This window comes from Schistocerca gregaria, chromosome X (genome assembly GCF_023897955.1).
Source record: "Schistocerca gregaria isolate iqSchGreg1 chromosome X, iqSchGreg1.2, whole genome shotgun sequence".
In the NCBI taxonomy this organism is placed as follows: domain Eukaryota; kingdom Metazoa; phylum Arthropoda; class Insecta; order Orthoptera; family Acrididae; genus Schistocerca; species Schistocerca gregaria.
In genome coordinates, this window is record NC_064931.1 from 624,119,001 (window position 1) to 624,140,565 (window position 21,565).

The following is a 21,565-nucleotide window of genomic DNA, read 5'->3' on the forward strand; positions in this document are numbered from 1 at the left end:
TGACGGTGTCTGGCGGAGGGTACCCTGAGTACCTCTATCGGTTCTCCCTTCTGTTCCAGTCTCGTATTGTTCGTGGAAAGAAGGATTGTCGGTATGCTTCTCTGTGGGCTCTAATCTCTCTGATTTTATCCTCATGGTCTCTTCGCGAGATATGCGTAGGAGGGAGCAATATACTGCTTGACTCTTCGGTGAAGGTATCTTCTCGAAACTTTAACAAAAGCCCGTACCGAGCTACTGAGCGTCTCTCCTGCAGGCTCTTCCACTGGAGTTTATCTATCATCTCCGTAACGCTTTCGAGATTACTAAATGATCCTGTAACGAAGCGCGCTGCTCCCCGTTGGATCTTCTCTATCTCTTCCATCAACCCTGTCTAGTACGGATCCCACACTGCTGAGCACTATTCAAGCAGTGGGCGAACAAGCGTACTGTAACCTACTTCCATTGTTTTCGGATTGCATTTCCTTAGGATCCTTCCAATGAATCTCTGTCTTGCATCTGCTTTACCGACGATCAACTTTATATGATCATTCCATTTTAAATCACTCCCGATGCGTACTCCCAGATAATTTATGGAATTAACTGCTTCCAGTTGCTGATCGGCTATTTTGTAGCTAAATGATAAGGGAACTATCTTTCAATGTATTCGCAGCACATTACACTTGTCTACATTGAGATTCAGTTGCCATTCCCTGCACCATGCGTCAATTCGCTGCAGATCCTCCTGCGTGTAAGATAAAGTTTTTAGTGACGCCACGATAACTATTTAAATCAAGCAAATTTCAAATACCTGGTTTATGTACAGAGTTCCAAATATAAACAATTTAGTGGAAGGCTGGTGATACTGGTGAAGTAATTTTCAGTGGCAGTTAACATGACGGCGATGCAGTCATGGCAGTACTATTGGTCCCGCCCTGTTACAGATCTTTTTGAAGTCGGAATTATATTTCTGCACGGCCAAAAAAGCGTACCATGATAATAGAATCACCAAATACAGCATCCGAGGCCCATAAATACTGTTCTTAAGCTCTTCTGGTCTCAAAACTCCAAGAATATGAGCCACAATGATTTGCTACTGCTAGCGAGAATTTAACCACAGCACTGCTCAGCCCAGACTCCGTACCCGTCACAAAGGATGAGTTGCCACTTGCGCGCCAACCACACTTTTTCCACTCTACCAGGCTTTCCACTCTGCTGTGGGGTTTCCCCACGTCTTTTACAGTCAGCACTACGTACCCTAACTATGGACCAAGTCGTTTACAGTACATTATATAACTATAATTTCAGTAGTTATTTAAATTCACAAGCATAATTTAAACAATGCCGTTCAAAATTTCACAGAAGTGAAATATGAATACATAGTCCAAGAATTTCCATGACAGATATAACAGTCTACATAAGCAATACTACAAACTGACATAGAAATATCGATACAGATACAAAATAGGTCAAAAATAGGTGTTACAAGGGGAGTGTGCCGGAGTATTACACTGTAGTTACGGTGTGATGTACAACTTCCCTTCATGTATATAATTCTGAACTGTCAGTTATGTTTCGGAAATGTCTAAAAATCTGGACGTTATCCTCGAAGAGCAAAGTCTGGCAGAAACGCCTTTTGTTTATTTCTCCAAGCAGAACGGGAGTGACATATCCCATAGGGATATTTCCAAGGTTGCGATCGAGGTAAACAGTGTACAGGAAGCTTGAGAAGACTTCGGAATGCCTGGTTGCTTCTGACAACGCTTGAGAGAACAAGTGGGACAGAGTCACCGACAGCGCTTTTGGACTGACTAGGTGTGGAATAATACTTATTTAGTGGTGGCTCTAAGACCTTAGATCTACAGATTGATTCCAGTAGGATTCACATGTTTAGGGAATCATGATCTAGATTCTAATTGCATCATTTTGAAAAAAGAAGTCAGTACACGGGATGAATTGTAATTAAGTGCACACTCATCATGGTAATCAAAACAACTCTCTATGAAACTGTCAGTCTAAAGAAACGTAAATGTCGAAAACAGATGGAGGTACTTTCTGTTCATTTTTTTTTTTCAACGAATATTGCCAAGATTTACCTCTGATAGACGATACTGTAAAACCCCGTAGGAGACATTATTGCGTATTTCCTGTAATCTATGGATATTATTCCTTCTTCCTTTTCGCCTGATGTAAAGCTTAGTGAATGTTTGGATCGCTGTAAGGGGAAACGTGCTTTACGGTAGCGTTCAGTAGTTGCTCGTCGCATGTTCCAAACCTTCTCCTCAATTTTACTTGTGTTTCAGACAACTCAGAACTCGATGAAGAGCGAAATCTGCCAGAGAAATTATTTTTGTATTTCTGTGAAATATCATATAACTTTTCAGCAAGTTTATTTGAATGAAAATGCCAATGTACAGAGAATTGGTGTAAGTTCTGAGCTTTAATGTGAGTATATTTCGTTAAGCAACATGCCATGCTCTGTAACTACTTGTATACCATCGCCATGGAAATTTTCCACTTTCTTTTGACAATTATTTGGTAACAGACCCTTTCCTCCGTCGTAGTCTCAAAACTGCAATTTTCGTGATAGTATTCTCAGTTCTCAGTTACTTCTGACAGTTTCCGCTCCGCTTTTCGCCGTGGGTATTCTCACTACCTGATCTAAACATCCACAACCACCTAATAACAATCCATTGAGTCACTCATTGGCTCTCACATCTACATCTACATCTACATCCATACTCCGCAAGCGACCTGACTGTGTGTGGCGGAGGGTACCCTGAGTACCTCTATCGGTTCTCCCTTCTATTCGTCTCGTATTGTTCGTGGAAATAAGGATTGTCGGTATGCTTCTGTGTGGGCTCTAATCTCTCTGATTTTATCCTCATGGTCTCTTCGCGAGATATACGTAGGAGGGAGCAATATACTGCTTGACTCTTCGGTGAAGGTATCTTCTCGAAACTTTAACAAAAGCCCGAACCGAGCTACTGAGCGTCTCTCCTGCAGGCTCTTCCACTGGAGTTTATCTATCATCTCCGTAACGCTTTCCAGATTACTAAATGATCCTGTAACGAAGCGCGCTGCTCTCCGTTGGATCTTCTCTATCGCTTCTATCAACCCTATCTGGTACGGATCCCACACTGTTGAGTGGGCGAACAAGCGTACTGTAACCTACTTCCTTTGTTTTCGGATTGCATTTCCTTAGGATTCTTCCAATGAATCTCAGTCTGGCATCTGCTTTACCGACGATCAACTTTATATGATCATTCCATTTTAAATCACTCCTAATGCGTACTCCGCAATCACCACCATATTTGAGGCTGAATGTAAACTGGTGCCATGTTTCGCACATTCATTGACCGCACCACTCGTAACTGAGATTTCGCTTCTCTTCATCATAGTAATCACCTGTCACCAATTGTGCACAGCCCACAGTTGTATGGTAACAGCGTAAATTCGTAAAGCTTTTGTGTTGCGCGTGGGCAAAGTGGCATCTTTGTTGCATTATTGCCAGGATTCATCAACGGAATTTCCTTTCCGGGTGATCATCAGTACATTAACACTTTATTTGATTAATTCAGTAGCAATCGAGATTTGTGTTCAAAGAAGAACTGTAATTTGTGTATTTTATCTGTAGGAGTGTGATACAGACTTGCTCAATTAACCCTAACTCCATTGTCGACATGGAACACGAAAATAAGTAAGTTGGCTCTAACAGTTTTTCCGGATAACTGTCTTCATATAGTACTACACACATCAAAATTAGTTTTGCATCATCCCGGTCGCCAGAACTCCTGAAGATAGATGTTGACTGTGGATATTGTATCACAGACACAGTCCTTTTGACTGTGCAAGATGTCACTGAACCCGCCCAACGATGTAAACAACCTTCCATGAGCAGCGCCTATTAGACGGAGGAGGTCCGGCAGCCGATCAGTTCCAGTCATTCCAACAAGAAGGAGGTCCACGGCTCGTGTTGTCTGTAGAAAGCCATGCCTAGACGGTCAATAGCGCGTTTCTGTCGCGTCCACATTGTTACTTCGTCCCAGGAAGGGCTCTCAACAACGGCGTCCCGGAGTGAACCGAAGCTATGTTGTTCGGACATGGAGGAGATACAGAGAGACAGGAACAGTCGATGACACGCCTCGCTCAGGCCCACGGGCTACTACTGCAGTGGATAACCGCTACCTACGGGCTATGGTTCGGAGGAACCCTGACAGCAACACCACCCTGTTGAATAATGCTTTTCGTGCAACCACATGACATCATGTTACGACTCAAACTGTGTGCAGTAGGAGGCTCTGAGCACTGTGGGACTACTTAAACCTAACTAACCTAAGGACATCACACACATCCATACCCGATGCAGGATTCGAATCTGCGACTGTAGCGGTCGTGCGGTTCCAGACTGTAGCGCTTAGAACCGCTCGGCCACTCCGGCCGGCGTGTGCAGTAGAATGCATGATGCGCAACTTCAATCCCGAAGTCCATGGCGAGGTCCATCTTTACAACCACGACACTGTGCAGCGCGGTAGAGATGGGCCCAACAACATGCCAAATGGACCGCTCAGGATTGGCATCACGTTCTCTTTACCGATGAGTGTCGCATATGCCTTCAACCAGACTATCGTCGGAGACATGGTTGGAGGCAAAGCAGTCAGGCTGAACGCCTTAGGCACACTGTTCAGCGAGTGCAGCAAACTGTTGGAGGTTCTCTGCGGTTTTCGGGTGGCACTGTGTAGGGCCGGCGTACGCCGCTGGTGGTCATGGAAAGCGCCGTAACGACTGTACGATACGTGAATGCCATCTTCCGACCGATAGTGGAACAACATCAGCAGAATTTGGCGAGGCATTCGTCTTCATGGACGACAATTCGCGCCGCCATCGTTTACAAAAAAAAAAAAAAAAAAATGGCTCTGGGCACTATGGGACTCAACTGCTGTGGTCATCAGTCCCCTAGAACTTAGAACTACTTAAACCTAACTAACCTAAGGACATCACACACATCCATGCCCGAGGCAGGACTCGAACCTAGGACCGTAGCAGTAGTACAATTCCGGACTGCGCGCCTAGAACCGCGAGACCACCGCGGCCGGCATCGTTTACATCTTGTGAATGACTTCCTTCAGGATAACGACTTCGGTCGACTAGAGTGGCCAGTTCTCAAGAGATGAACCCTATAGAACAAGCCTGGGATAGACTGAAAAGGGGTGTTTATGGACGACGTGACCCACCAGCCACTCTGAGGGATCTACGCCGAATCGCCGTTGAGGAGTGGGACAATCTGGACCAACAGTTCCTTGATGAACTTGTGGATAGTATGCCACGAAGAATATAAGCGTGCATCAATGCAAGAGGACGTGCTCCTGGTATTAGAGATACCGGTGTGTAGAACAATCTGGGCCACCACCTCTGAAGGTCTCGCTGCACGGTGGTACAACATGCAATGTGTGGTTTTCGTGAGCAATAAAAAGGGCGGAAATGATGTTTATGTTGATCTCTATTCCAATTTCCTGTACAGGTTCCGGAACTCTCGAAACCGAGGTGATGCAAAACTTTTTTTTGTTGTGTGTATAATACGCGGTTCAGTCACTTTAATGTGGTCACCGCCTTTGTTCGACGTCAATGTGCAACACCCACTCACAGATATGGCAGGTGGCGGCACTAGTAGTCGAGGGTATGTAAGCCGTGTGTGGGGAGGGAGCGGGGGGGAGGAGGGCAGAAGAAAACGGTCGCTGTTGTAATGCGTAAACGGAGCAATTTATCTCACCTCCAAAAGGGGATGGTCATTGGCTTTCGGCCCATTTCCGAAACAGCTAGGTTTGTAAACTGTTAGTGTGCCGCTATGGTGAAGTATACCGTACATGGCGAAATGGCGCTAACTAAAAGCGGCACCGAGTCAACTGGCTCTGAGCACTATGGGACTTAACATCTGAGGTCATCAGACCCCTAGAACATAGAACTACTTAAACCTAACTAACCTAAGGGAATCACACACATCCATGCCCGGGGCAGGATTCGAACCTGTGACCGTAGCGGTCGCTCGGTTCCAGACTGAAGCGCCTAGAACCGCTCGGTCACACAGGCCGGCAGCGTGTCAACTGTGGTGCACCACAGGCCGTAGATGACACGGGAGAATGGCGTCTGCAGAGATGTGTAAGGGCGAATAGAAGTGCAACTGTTGAGCAAGTAACAGATGAATCAAAGGGCTACCAACAGCGTTTCCTCAACGACAGTACAGCGAACATTTCTGCCTGTTTCATGTACCCATACTGACCGCTGTTTATCGACTACAAAGAATGGAATTTGCACGCCGGTACCGCAACTAGACGGACACCGAGTGGCGACAGGTGGACCTTTCAGATGAATCACGTTTTATACTCCATCGACATGAAACGTCTGAAAGCAAGCACCCTGCAAGGGTCCATGCCGGAGGAGGGAGCGTTATGGTCTGGGGAGTGTTTTCGTGGCATTCCCTGGGTGATATCATCATTCTAGAAGTCACAACAGTTCAAGCAGGTATGTATCTATCTTTGAGGAACATGACCACCCCTACATGTAGTTTGTTTTTCCTCGACACGATGGCATCTGCCAGTAGGTCAAAGCATGTGTCACACAATTTGCAGTGTATGTCCGTGGTCCGAAGAGCACCACGATGGGTTTACCACCACGATGGGTTTACTGTACTCCTCCGTACACTAAACTCCCCGGATTTAAAAGTAATCGAGAATCTGTGGGATCGCCTCGATTGGAATGTTCGCGCCATGGATCCTCAACCGAGAGAAATAGAGCAGCTGGTCACGTCAATGGAGTCGCCATCTCTTCACATCCCTGTCGGTACCTTTCATAACATCATGGACTCTCTTCCTGCACATTTTGCTGTAGTCCGCGCTACAAAAGGTGGTTATGCAGACTTTGACAGGTGGTCATATTAACGTCAGTGGACAGTGTACTATCTGATCAAATGTATCCGGAAACCCTTACGTAATGCGGATTTGACCATTAGATGTCACTTGAGGAACCGACTGCGGCTGGTTCCAGCGAAGGTTCGAGTCCTCTCTCGGGCATGAGTATGTGTGTTTGTCCTTAGGGTAATTTAGGTTAATTAGTGTGTAAGCTTAGGGACTGATGACCTTAGCAGTTAAATCCCATAAGATTTCACACACATTTAAAAAATTTTTGAGGAACCGGCACTATACAAGAGTAGGGGGGGGGGGGGCTGCCAGTAGAGAGGCAGTATAAAAGAAATGGGTCGGTCAGGAGAACCCAATAACTTCGAACCTGGGCTAATCATCAGATGACACTTCAGTAACTTACCCACCAGGAACATCACAACTCTTCTAAATCTGCCGAAGTCGGATGTTGTTGATGTGATTGTGAACTGGAAACGCGAAGAAGCAACAACAGTTAAACCAAAAGCAGGCGGTCCTCGTGCTTTGACGGATAAGGACCGTGGAGCATTGCGGAGGGTTGTTTTAAAAATCTGACATGTAATCAACGCAACGAACCACTCGTGCTACCGGCAGCAAAGCTAACACAATGACTGCGCTCAGGGAATTAAAATCAATGGGCTACATTGGTCAAGCAGCTCCTCAGAAGCCACACATTTTTGTAGTCGGTGGTATACAACACTTGAGTGCTGCAAAGTGCGCCGCCACTGGAGAGTAGATGACTGGAATCGAGTGATTTGGAGTGATGAATGGCACTGTACACTATGACAATCCGATGGAAAGTTTTGGTTTTGCTGAATGCCTGGAAACTGTTACTGCCATCATAGGTAGTGCAAAGAGTGAAGTACAGTCGAAGTTGCGTAACGGTACTGGAGTGTTTCTCGCGATTTGGGTGTGATCTCTTATAGCACTTGAGAAAAGGCTAAATGCAGAATGATATGCACGCGTTTAACAGCATTGTGTGCTGCGTGCAATACAGGAACATTTCGGAGCTGGTGGATGTTTGTATTAGCGTAACAATATACCCTGTCATAAAGTAGCGTTGGTGGGGCAATGGTCTGTGGCCAGTAACATTCCTGAATTGGACTGGCCTAGTCCTGACCTGAACCCAGTGGAACTGTTAGATTAGTTACAACGTCAACTTCGCTCCAGATCCCATTGTCCAACATCTCTCGCTACTCTGGTTTCGGCTCTTGATGAAGAATGAGCTGCAACTCCCCACAGACTTTCCGAATGAAATTTTAAAATTCCAATGTGCTCATCTCTTTACAGTTTGAGATTTATTATCCACTTAATTCTCTAGAAAGGCGTAATTGTTTCAATAAAAAAATTCCAATTGGAATTCTACTGTCTAAATTTCAAATTTTCAATGAAATTCTGTACAGAAAACCTTTCTGCTGATTTACACGTAGCTGAACCTTCTGTTGAGTCATCTTACGATAGTTCTTCATGAAATATAATTGCTAAACCTCACGACACAGAATGCAACAGAACTTTCCGTAACGTTTTTACGCAGATCAAATAGCAGCTATCTTCTCGTTTTCGTTTTACGTTTTTTACGGGTAACAACTGAATATATGGAGGGTAACATCTAACAGCAGCATCGCTTACATTCTTCCTTAACATACCCAGAAGCCTTTAAATTTTTGAAAGGGATTCTTCCACTATTGGTATATGTTTCTGGGTTGAGCTGTATGCTTTTGTGATCAGTGTTAAACGTACATTGTCAGGGTTATAAGGACACTTTCAAATGGTTCAAACGGCTCTCAGCACTATGCGACTTAACATCTGAGGTCATCAGTCCCCTAGACTTAGAACTACTTAAACCTAACCAACCTAAGGACATCACACACATCCATGACCGAGGCAGGATTCGAACCTGCGACCGTAGCAGCAGCTCGGTTCCGGACTGAAGCACCTAGGACCGCTTGGCCACAACGGCCGGCAAGGGTAGTTTCTCAAGAGGAGCACATTGTCTTTTTTAAAGTTGGCCACTTCATTCCACACTGAACCTAGGCCTGGCAATAACGTTTCTTCATATGGCAGAAGCCATCGAAGGGTATCCGCCACTAAATGCAACTCCATGCTGCACTAATTACTATAGATATATGGAAAGAATGTATGCCTGTACGTATTTACACGTTACCATATTCGCTAAAACAAAATGCCTTGAAACCTGCGGTATTTCTCATCATCGTAGTCTAACTTATTAGCTAAGAATCTCTCACAATCTAACATTACACTGGAACAGGTCACGCAAGAATGTTATAACCTCTTTCTTTGTACATAACCAACACATTCCAAGAAATGCCTCAGTAACCTCTGTCCTGTTGTTTAATGTTTCACAGTAGTCTCTTTAAATGACAGATCCCTCGATCGATGCGGAGAGCTTGACAGCTTGCTTGGTTTGAGTGGTTGTTGGCTGATGACAAATGAGATTCAAGTAACTTGAACTGATGCTGAATAATCTCACAATACCTCGTTTTGTGTTACAAAATTTTACGCACATACGTTACGACGAGTCGTAGTGATGATGTGCATATGATTTGAGCAGAAAACAATCTTCTTTTAAAATAAAAAACTGAATGAAAGCAATCATTTCCGAGTGCTCACTGCTCCGTGTTTGCCTCGCTTTCAGAGAGAATAAGCTGGATATTCAGAGTCAAGATGGCACTGCATTCCTGGAAAATTCAGCTGCGACGCACGTTTTATGCAAAGGGAGCTGGTATGCTAAATTAATTACGCGCGTTGGCGTTCTGAAGGACATCGTGCTTCAGATGAAATCAGCTTCCGCACAATTCGTCTGACAGAGTTTGGTACCGCCATATAAAGTACAATCAAAGAAACGATACTATTTGTTTCATCAAAATGTGAAAAGCATTGCAAATAACGCGTGCAGGGTACAGTTACTAATATTTTTAATTTTATCTCTGTTCCGTTTTAAAAGTTAAGTCCGTCTTGTTCAGCTTAACAATGGTATTTACTTCAATGCGGTGCAGAAGATATGCATTCTATTATATTTTTACGAACTGTTGCGTCAGTCTCACATGATGTTACTACAAAACTGCTTCAACAAATAATGGTTACTGTCGAAAACAGATGTTATGTACTATACTGTAGATAAGATTTATCTCATAAAAAATTTCTAGAGTCACAACCAGCATACATACATTTCGCTTCGCACCGCATTATTACATACAAAAAGGCCGTCAAATAGCATTTTTTAGTAGTACATTAGCAGAATTAGTTTGAATCTGTGCCTGATATTTACTATCAATGAAAATATGTTGGTCTTATTTACGATACGAACGTTCACTCCCTGAATATAAAGCAGTAATAGAAAATTGTTTAGACACATCCTCATTGTTAACCCAACAATTCGCCTGTTTACTTGATTTCGGGAATGCCATCCCGTACTTTTAGTAAAAGCTGTTTCAAGAAACCACTTTTTATAACTCTCCACATTGTTGTTACTAATGTATTGGGCTCTAATGTAACTGCTTCGCGTACGCTAATAAGGAGAGATTGAAAGTGATGCGCATGCTTAATAAATTAGACAATAAAAATTTTAGGTTTTTTTCTCCGGTAATCCTGTATTCCAATATTCATACAATCTGATTTTTACACCCTGTTGATCACCAACGAAGAACCGCAGTAGAAAGCCACTATAATTGCTTAAGATAGTTCTTTCACGTATGATGCAATTTTCGTACGATGTGCTAGATCTATTGACCGTTTCAGATTGATCAGTTGACAGTAATCTCAAGCAAATCTTAACCTCCAGATTAAGTTCGCATATCTTCAGAACGAAGGGAAGCCAGTAAGACTGTGTATCAGAGTGAAGTGTAAGGTAAATCTAAACCAGGTTCTAACGGCAGAGTCGAAAATTAGAAAACCAGAGTATTTAAGGGCTGTTTTTGAGAGGTTTTTTGATGCCAAAGACTCTTAATTTACTGATTGCAAGTATCTACAGACATTTATTGAGTAGCCTGAACTTCTTATTTTCCAGTTGTTGATTTAGTAGCTAGTCTAGCTGCTGTTCTGTCTCGAGCTAGAGTCGCTTTTGAACGATATTAGGCACCCATGCCATGACGTTTGTCCTACGTATTTTTTATTAATTTTTGTGGCAAGTCGAAGAGTACGTGGACAGAGAGACAGTCGGGCTATCCTAACGAACCAACTGATAACACTCACAAACATCTGAGCTCTCTTGGGCTCCTATGCGATCTCACAAACAATACAAAACAGTTTGTTGGCAGTGCGATTCGTTTAGTTCTTTGACAGGTGACACCAATTTACCGATGACATAGACTTTGGTTGCGGCAGCGGAAATTTGACATTGACTAGAGGTCAATAACATTCAAGGATGAGAGTCTTTCCTTCCATAGATAGAGTGACAGTCTAGTTTATGTATAAAAGTTTCTCAGTTTCTTGCCGCATCAATTCGTAGCTTATGAGCCACATTTCGGTATCCAGATAATACCATTGTCTGGCGAAGGCACTGAAAGGGAGAGCCGCGTAGTAAACTCTCGAACAGAATATAATTTAATAGTTGCTAAGGCTCAGGAAACAAGTTAGTATACGGGAAAAAGACCTGTAGACACTAAAATGCATCAGGCAGGTTATACAATGGTACGACAAATATTTAGAAAGTAGATTTCAAATTCTAAAGTGTTTCCAGAAGGAAATATTAACTCTGGCCATAATCTGCTAGTAATTTAATTCAGATTTAAGCTCAATAAATTGGAGACATGTACTAACTTATGGAGATAGGGCCTGGATAGGTCACAATAACCATAGATTTTTAAGATTTATATCTGAGCATTAGGCAGCGACTAACTGAAACAGGGTTGCGGTATGTGATGGAAAAGGAGTAGGTAGTTCTGAGTGATGAAGTAGAGAAGGCAACTCAGTGAATACTATGCGGAAAAATAAGGCCCAGTAGGAATCCTGGGATAACACACGATGTATTAACGTTAATTGACCAAAGGAGAAAATACACTGGTATGCAAAACTTAAGGACGAAAGTAGCTTTCATATGCTGTGTCACGGTCAAGTAACAAAGCCAGATGAAACTTACACCATAAATATAAAAAGCTAAAGCAATATAGTACAGTGCAGAAGGTAACCAAAAAGACATACGCAATGAGTCGAACAGAAATGATACTTTTATTGGAAGACAATAATTAGACTGAAGTTACCGTGATTTATGGTGGTCCCCTAGACATTAAAAAATACATCTGCAAAAATACAATATGCGTTAGATGAGTATGTGCCAAGCAAGATCATATAAGATGGAAAAGAGCCACGTGGTACAACGACCGAGTTAGAAAACCACAAAGGAAACTTCACAGAAAACATAAACATAGCCAAAGCCTTGCAGACAAACAAAAATTACACGAAACGAAATGTAGTGTGAGGAGGGCTATGCGAGAGGCGTTAAACGAATTCCAAAGTAAAGTTCTATGTACTGACTTGGCAGAAAATCCTAAGAAATTTTGTTCTTATGTCAAAGCGGTAGGTAGATCAAAACAAAATGTCCAGACACTCAGTGACCAAAATTGTACTGAAACAGAGGATGATACACTAAAAGCCGAAATACTAAATGAATTTTTCCAAGGCTGTTGCACAGAGGGAGACTGCACTGTAGTTCCTTCTATAGATTGTCGCACAGATGACAAAACGGTAGACATCGAAATAGATGAAGAGGGATAGAAAAGCAATTAAAATCATTCAAAAGAGGAAAGGCCGCTGGAGCTGATGGGATACCAGTTCTATTTTACACAGAGTTCGCGAAGGAACTTGCCCCCTTCTTGCGGCGGTGTACCTTAGGTCTCTACAAGAGCGTAGCGTTTTAAAAGATTCGAAAAGGGCACGCCTAATCCCCGTTTTCAAGAAGGGACGTCGAACAGATGAGCAGCAGAACTATAGACCTATATCTCTAACGCCGATCAGTTGTAGAATTTTGGAACACGTATTGTGTTCGAGTATAATGACTTTTCTGGAGACTATAAATCTACTCTGTGGGAATCAGCACGGGTTTCGAAAAAGACGATCGTGTGTAACCCAGCTCGCGCTATTCGTCCACGAGACTCAGAGGGCCATAGACACTGGTTCCCAGGTAGATGCCGTGTTTCTTGACTTCCGCAAGGCGTTTGATACAGTTCCCCACAGTCGTTTAATGAACAAAGTAAGAGCATATGGAATACGAGACCAATTACGTGATTGGATTGAAAAGTTCCTAGATAACAGAACGCAGCATGTCATTCTCAATGGAGAGAAGTCTTCCGAAGTAAAAGTGTTTTCAGGTGTGCAGCAGGGGAGTGTCGTAGGAACGTTGCTATTCACAATATATACAGGGTGTTACAATAAGGTACGGCCAAACTTTCAGGAAACATTCCTCACACACAAATAAATAAAAGATGTTACGTGGACATGTGTCCGGAAACGCTTAATTTCCATGTTACAGCTCATTTTAGTTTCGTCAGTATGTACTGTACTTCCTCGATACACCGCCATGATTTCATACAGGATACTCTACCTGTGCTGCTAGAACATGTGCCTTTACAAGTACGATACAACATGTGGTTCATGTACGATGGAGCTCCTGCACATTTCAGTCGAAGTGTTCGTACGCTTCTCAGCAACAGATTCGGTGACCGATGGATTGGTAGAGGCGGACCAATTCCATGGCCTCCACGCTCTCCTGACCTCAACCCTTTTGACTTTCATTTATGGGGGCATTTGAAAGCTCTTGTCTACGCAACCCCGGTACCAAATTTACTAGAGATTTTCCGTGCTCGTATTGTGGACGGCTGTGATACAATACGCCATTCTCCAGGGCTGCATCAGCGCATCAGGGATTCCATGCGACAGAGGGTCGATGCATGTATCCTCGCTAACGGAGGACATTTTGAACATTTCCTGTAATAAAGTGTTTGAAGTCACGCTGGTTCGTTCTGTTGCTGTGTGTTTCCATTCCATGATTAATGTGATTTGAAGAGAAGTAATAAAATGAGCTCTAACGGAAAGTAAGCGTTTCCGGACACATGTGCACATAACATATTTTCTTTCTTTGTGTGTGAGGAATGTTTCCTGAAAGTTTGGCTGTACCTTTTTGTAACACCCTGTATAAATGACCTTGTGGATAACATCGGAAGTTCACTGAGGCTTTTTGCGGACGATGTTGTAGTATATAGAGAGGTTGTAACAATGGAAAATTGTACTGAAATGCAGGAGGATCTGCAACGAATTGAAGCATGGTGCATGGAGTGGCAATTTAATCTCAATGTAGACAAGTGTTATGTGCTGCGAATACATAGAAAGAAAGATCCTTTTTCATTTAGCTACAATATAGTAGGTCAGCAACTGGAAGCAGTTAATTCCATAAATTATGTGGGAGTAGGCATTAGGAGTGATTTAAAATGAAATGACCATGTAAAATTAACCGTCGGTAGAGAAGATGCCAGACTGAAATTCTTTGGAAGAATCTTAAGGAAATGCAGTCCGAAAACAAAGGAAGTAGGTTACAGTACACTTGTTCGCCCACTGCTTGAATACTGCTCAGCAGTGTGGGATCCGTACCAGATAGGGTTGTTAGAAGAGATAGAGAAGATCCAACGGAGAGCAGCGCGCTTCGTTACAGGATCATTTAGTAATTGCGAAAGCGTTACGGAGATGATAGATAAACTCCAGTGGAAAACTCTGCAAGGGAGACGCTCTGTAGCTCGATACGGGCTTTTGTTGAAGTTTCGAGAACATACCTTCACCGAGGAGTCAAGCAGTATTTTGCTCCCTCCTACGTATATCTCGCGAAGAGACCATGAGGATAAAATCAGGGAGATTAGAGACCAGACAGAGGCATACCGACAATCTTTCTTTCCACGAACAATACGAGACTGGAATAGAACGGAGAAGAGAACCGATAGAGGTACTCAAGGTACCCTCCACCACACACCGTCAGGTGGCTTGCGGAGTATGGATGCAGATGTAGATACATGACATAGTCCTCAATAGGGTGTGTGATCACCACAGAGGTCAGTGTATGCCCTGTCTCGTGATCTCATGCTGATCTCAAGGTTGTCAGGGCGTTTCATTCTTCAATTACGCGGTTGACAACTATTGGGCGGTCGTTGGTGTAGCCGGATCCGTGGAGTAGAGAGGACGGGCCTGTAGCTATACCAGTTTGTCTGATACACAGTAGGTTAGTTTCTATTTCCAAACGTACATCTGCGAGGTAGTAAATTGTACCTGTGTATTTTTCTGACTGCAATTAAATGTCGTATTAGTACTCAGCGTACAATTTAGATCAATCCTTTAGAGTCTATGTATTTATTTCCTGCTGTAGCTTTTATCTAATCAGAGTTTATGGTAAAAAGTAATTTTTAATACATCGACTTTCAGTAGCGAAATTTATTTCTGTTTTAAGAGTTTACACAACTTCCGATCGTATTCTACCGTGAGAAATCTGCAGGGCAGGTTTTATTGTTTGTTTATTCTCCTCGTTTTATTTTTCGCACACTGCATCCTCAGCAACGCCACAGTTTGTAATTTTCTGTTTGCAGGGACCTGTTTTTACATTCTCAGGTACTCCAGTGTGTTTTGTGTCTTTGGAGATCTTTTTCGATTTTTTACACAGTAAGATATCGATTGGGACTGTGTTGTTGTGAGTGGGCACAAGGAGAACTGCCTGCTGTCTGTAAACAGCTGGAAGCTGCATTGACCACAATCAACAGGCGTCTGGCTACTGCTCAAAGTTTCGGCGACTTCGGGGCGCCAGTGACGAGACCTTCGACACCTTTGGTGCCAGGGGAATCCCATGGTGACCTGGTTGTGCCCGCGTCATCCGATACGCAACATCTGACCGGTCCGTCTTCCCTCGAGGGTGATTGGCGGCCAGTAGTGGGTTCGTGTGTTACTGGGTAGAATATGAAAGAGGGAACGGGCTGCACGGCTGATTCCTTACGCCGCAGCAACAGGTACGAGGTGCTGATAACACTTGTGCCTCTCTTGTTGGCCGCAGTGACCGATTTTCGTGCCCAGTCCGGACAAGTGCAGAGGGCGGGTATGCTAATCACTGGGAGCTCCAACGTTAGGCGGGTAATGGAGCCCCTCTGGGAAATAGCAGGCAGGGCAGGAAAGATGGGAAAGATGCCAGTGTGCGCTGAGTATGTTTGCTAGGGTTTCGTCCGAGACATGGAGGAGGCTCTTCCGACAACTATCGAGCTTACTGACTGCAACCGGCTGCGAACAGTGGCTACTGTCGGCACGAACGATGCCCGTCGGTTGTGTTCTGAGGCCATCCTCGGTTTCTTGCGCCGGACAGGTGGTTTGGTGAAAGTAGCCACCATCGCATGTAGGGTGCAGGCTCTGTAGCATCGTAATCAGGGTCAATGGTGGTCCTCTGAATTAGATCAGAGTGGAATGTCTAAACCAGAGGCTCAGACGATTCTGCGGCGGTACCGGATGCGAATTTTTCGACCTCCGCTATCGGATGGAGAACTGTATCGTTCCCCTTAATCGGTCAGGCGTGTACTACAAGCAGGGTAGCTGGGTACGTGTAGCGTGCACATGGCGTTTTTAGGTTAGATGAACCCCTCTCGAAATAGGAGACGAATTGCCTGCCGAAATCGAAGATACAACAGCCACATTAATGCCAGAGAATACTCGTCCTGACACAACGGATAAAAAAAAATTAATATGATGTTAGTGAACTACAGGAGCATCGCAGGAAGTGTTTCACACTTAGTGGTATCGCCCATTGAAGGTTATGATGTCCAGATAGTATTAGGAACAGAGAGTTTATTGAAACCGGAACTGAATAGCAACGAAATCCTAAGTTCAGATTGGAATATTTATCGAAAGGATAGGTTAACCACCAATGGTAGAATATATAGAATTCGTTAATATCTAGCAAGATTATAACAGATTCCGAATGTGAATTAATGCAGCTGAAATTAAGCATTAAAGATTGGTCAAAAATGATAATCGGATGTTCTTATAGACCACCTGGGTCAGGAACTGTAGTGGTAGAGCGCTTCAGAGAGAACTTGCAGAGTGTCGTTACTAACTTTTCTGATCATGTTGTTGTCATATGGGGTGACTTTAACTTTCTATGTATAGATTGAGAGAGTCATGCTATCAAAACTTCTGACAGAGATAGGGATTCGTGGGCCCATGTCTCGTCCGAAAATTACTTCGAGCAGATCATTAGAGAACCAACTCGTGAAGGTAATGGCTTAGACATCCTAGCAACAAGCAGACCTGAACTTATCGAATCAGCTGACGTAGAGGAAGTTATCAGTGATCACGTGGCTGCGATAGCAATTGTGATTGCGGGTATTACAAGAAATGTTAGGAAAGATAGGAAAATATTTTTGCTCAGCAAGAACGACGGGATGTAAGATGCAGAGTATTTGAGTAATCAGTATCAAACATTCAGTCCTGAGGACAAATATGTTCAGAGCAAGGTCTTAAGAGATGGGGAAGAACCTCAATGGTGTAATACCAGTATTAGAAAACAGCTACGTAAACAAAGAGGGGTTATCTTAGATTCAAAAGAATTCAAAATCTAGCTGATAAACAAAAGCTGAATGAAACGAAATTGAGCATATGGAGGGTAACGAGGCAAGCGTTCAATGACTTTGAAAGCAAAATTTTGTCAATCGGTATGACTAAAAACTCTTAGAGTTCTGGTGTTACGTAAAATCAGTAAGAGGTTCGAAGCCCTCTATTCAGTCTGTCAATGGCAATACTGGCACCGTAACGGAAGATAACAGAGGGAAGACTGAAATATTGAATTCGGTCTTCCGCAGAAGACTGCAATACGAGCCATCCCACTCTTTTTGGATGGAATTTAAGGCGGGGGAACGGGCAGACAGTTCAGTTCGCTAAATATCCACACGTTGCAAGAGCTCGTCCACCTGTGCTTCTCGATGCGGTCGCACATTGTCATCTTTAATAATGAAGTCGGGGGCGAAAGCATCCCTGAAAAGACGCAAATGGGGAAAGAATGCAGCGTCGCAGTTACGCTGACCGCTGACCGCTGCGTATGTCGTGTTCAAAAATTCGGAGGTCAGTACGCCCAAGCAACACTATGTCGCCACGCACCATAACACCTGGACCACCAAAGAAATCATGTTTGCCGTTGTTCCTGGGTGCATTACGTGTTCCCACCTCTCGCCATGTGAGGGTAAGTTGAATCACTACTGTGACTGAAGCTGCGTGACCAGTAGAGGTACAGGGAACTCTCCGCCACGCACCGTACGCTGACTTGTGGAGCATTTATGTACAGTTAACTCCTCGTTGGTTCGGTCCCTATGCTCTTAGCACCATCGCAAACGGTGCAGTCGACGTGCGGCTGTCAACGTAACACAAGGGACTGGTTGTTGAGCAAAGGAACCACCCTAGACAGTCGCTGTGCGACTGAGGAGCGATTTTGTGTCTTGCGGTCCTGTTAAATACGGTTGCATTTGCAACCATTGTTTTAAATGCATCACTTCTTGCCTGTTGCAGAATGTAGGGGTCATCTTCTGCTGTAGTTGAACGTGGTCGATCACCGTCTCTTTTCCGTGAAGCACTGCCAATGGTTCAGAATGCCCCCATTGCATGTGACACATTGTTGTGAACAATACCAAACTTCTGGGCTATACTCGTCATACTTCATACTTCTTCCAGTTTTCCGATGGATCTCCCCCGTGTGAAGTAATCCCGGCCATCTTGTAATGTAGACCACCGCCACAGAGCACCGTACCTGCTCGCTGATTGACACACACAGAGCAAATCAGTCGGAACGGAATGCAGATGACTAGAAAATGAGATTGACAGGTAATATAAAGTGTCAAATCAGAAATGGCTAGATGTTAAACTCAAAGCTGTAAAAGCTTGCAAAACTATAGGAAAGATAGATGCCACATACAGCTTTGAACTTGTGGTGAAGTGTCACTCCTTGGAGTGCCGTTTATTTTCCAGTTCAAAATGATGAACCCATATTTCATCACATGTGACGACGCTCGAAAAAAAATTGTCACGTTCAGCCTCGTAACGCGCAAGCAACTCCGCAGAGATGGTCTTCATTGCTCTTGATGACCTTCTGTTAGGCGCCGAGAAACCCGGCAGGCACACACATTAGAATTCTCCACCTGGTGAACAAATGCGTCAGCACTACCAACGGAGACGGCCGATTGAACAGCGATGTGTTTGACCATGATCCATCGATCACCTCGACTGAGAGTGTCCGCACGTTCCAACACTGCAGGAGTCACAGTTATGTACAGCCGGCCCGCTCCCGGTGGATCTGACCGGTTTGCGAATCTTTGTTGCGATGATGACAGAGCATCGCCGAAGGATTCACTGTGCTTTTGTTCGAAGCTAGGTCTCCGTAGACATTCTGCAAGTGCCTATGAATATCTGCGATATTCTGGCTTTTTGCCAATGAACTCAATTACAGTGCTCTGCGTGGAATGCGCCGCCATTAAAGACGCCATTCTGAATGGTGCGTATAATGCCGTTACCTGTCGGAATTTCAGGAAACTGTAGGAGCCGAGAAAAAAAAGTGTTGCATTTCTTACTGAACGCCCCTGGTGTGCGTGTATGGTATTTTCAGAGGTTACAACCTTTTTACATTCTCATATTATTATATTTAATTCTTACATCAAGTCTCATGTTAATTCTCTTATTTTATTCTCACGTTTTTCTTCAGGAAGAACTGGCGTATTTCCTTGGATGATACCGGTCGTAGAAACATCCGAAATATAGAAATGCCGAACACCATGAACGGCAGTTTTGCCACAGTGAAATTTCTTCGAATGAATCTCACTCGGTAAAGAAACGTCGTTAACATTGGTGAAGTTTTCACGCGTTGGCAGTAATACGTAATGGATCACTTTACATTTTGCTGATAACAGGCGCTTGCTGTTTATTAGTAATCGGGATAAACTACAGGAATACCACCGAAAACAATCTCAAATAATTTTCTCATCCTTTCTTTACAATCAGTAGATGAATAGAATAAGGACACCGTTATTTCAAATACATAGTACAACAATCGTCTAGTAATTGTATACGGGCAAGGGTAGATAAACGAAAAAATAATCAAAGTTGTAGTCGGGTTTTGAGCACGGGACGCAAAGATTTAAATCCGTGGCGCTAGCCCCTTTGCCACCGCTTTTGCCTCGAAAACTTTGATCGTCGTTTCGCCAGAAGCTATCGAGTATCTACGGATAAACCAAGACACGTGTTTGCTTATTTTGAACCTTCTTCATTGAATGAAGTTTCTGGGAAATCGTGTTATGGCATTTGCCGTGTTCTCCTCCTGAGAAGTACTACAAAGATCACGTGACCGGTACCCGTCACATTGGCGTCTTCGTTTGTTGTCGGTAATACCTGTGGTGCCATCTTGCGGTGGCCGATCGAACGAATGCTACGCGACTCCTATTTACAGACACATTTATATTCAAGTGCGCGACTTTTCGGTGCACCGATGTGACGAGCTGTGGGCCCACGCTTGCGTTTACGACATCCGCGGGGCGGCGCGGCGCAGCGTCGCGCGAGAGGAGCAGAGCGGACCAGGAGGAGGAGAGATCGATGGGTGGCGGTAGAGGCGGCGGCGAGAACGGCCGCGATTGGCCGAGGCCGGCGGGGCGGCGGCGCGGCGGCGCGCGGACACAGCCCGGAGGCCGCAGTCGACTGGCGCGCGGGTTCGAGTCTGGGCGCGCCGCGAGCCATGCTCCATGCAGCCGGCGTCTGCGAGTGCGTCCGTGAACACGTGCGGCGATGACAAGCCACTCTCAGCCATAGGTTCACCAGTTTGCTATTGCAACATTTCCGGTTCTGTTGCTACCTCCTCGTTAAGAAAAAAAAGATATTTTTTTTCACATTTCCGCAATGTGAGGATAAACCGACAGTTTCACACACGAAGCTATTTACCTCAATGGTACCCAAAACTAGACAGCTGCAGTAGCTTATAGATTGGGCTGTTTGACAGTCAAACAATATCAGTGTACGGACATTCTGCCGTGTAGAAGCGTTTATTGAGGAATTGTGTATCTGTTAGTCCTCTCTTCACTATATAACAATATGCTTCTTCTCTCTGGTTCATCGATATTTGTACGGCTACAGTGTTTTGTCGGTTGATATCAACTTAAAACGTTTTTGTTAAGAAATCTATTATTGTGGAAAGAACGGAAAAGTCTGTTCATCCATTACAGCTCAAGTGAAGGAATATGTGCCTTTTATAACAGTCAGATGAGTCGATAAGTCAACCAGTGTTAGTAATGACGCATATACCTGTTAACAGAAAGATCGAGATGTGAAATACTTTATGAAGGAAATGTAGCTGGTCAGTTCCTTACGGAAATAGCGGTACCACAGGAATGTGATATTATGTTGCGTATGGCTAATGGGTTTACAGAAAGTTAGCTGCCAAAATGAGATGCTTAGTGGCCTACAGACGATGTTCCACTGCTGAACTGGAATGAAGAATCTTCATAAAAAGCCGGATGTAGCGATGTGACTGCAACGTTGTCCGCAGCTGTATAAACTCTCCTTCGTGACAGGCGGAGGAATAGTGCTGGGCTCAGCATGCAACTCGAGAACCACAGTCAGTCTAATGCCACTCGCAGAGGCGAGGCCTTAGCGGT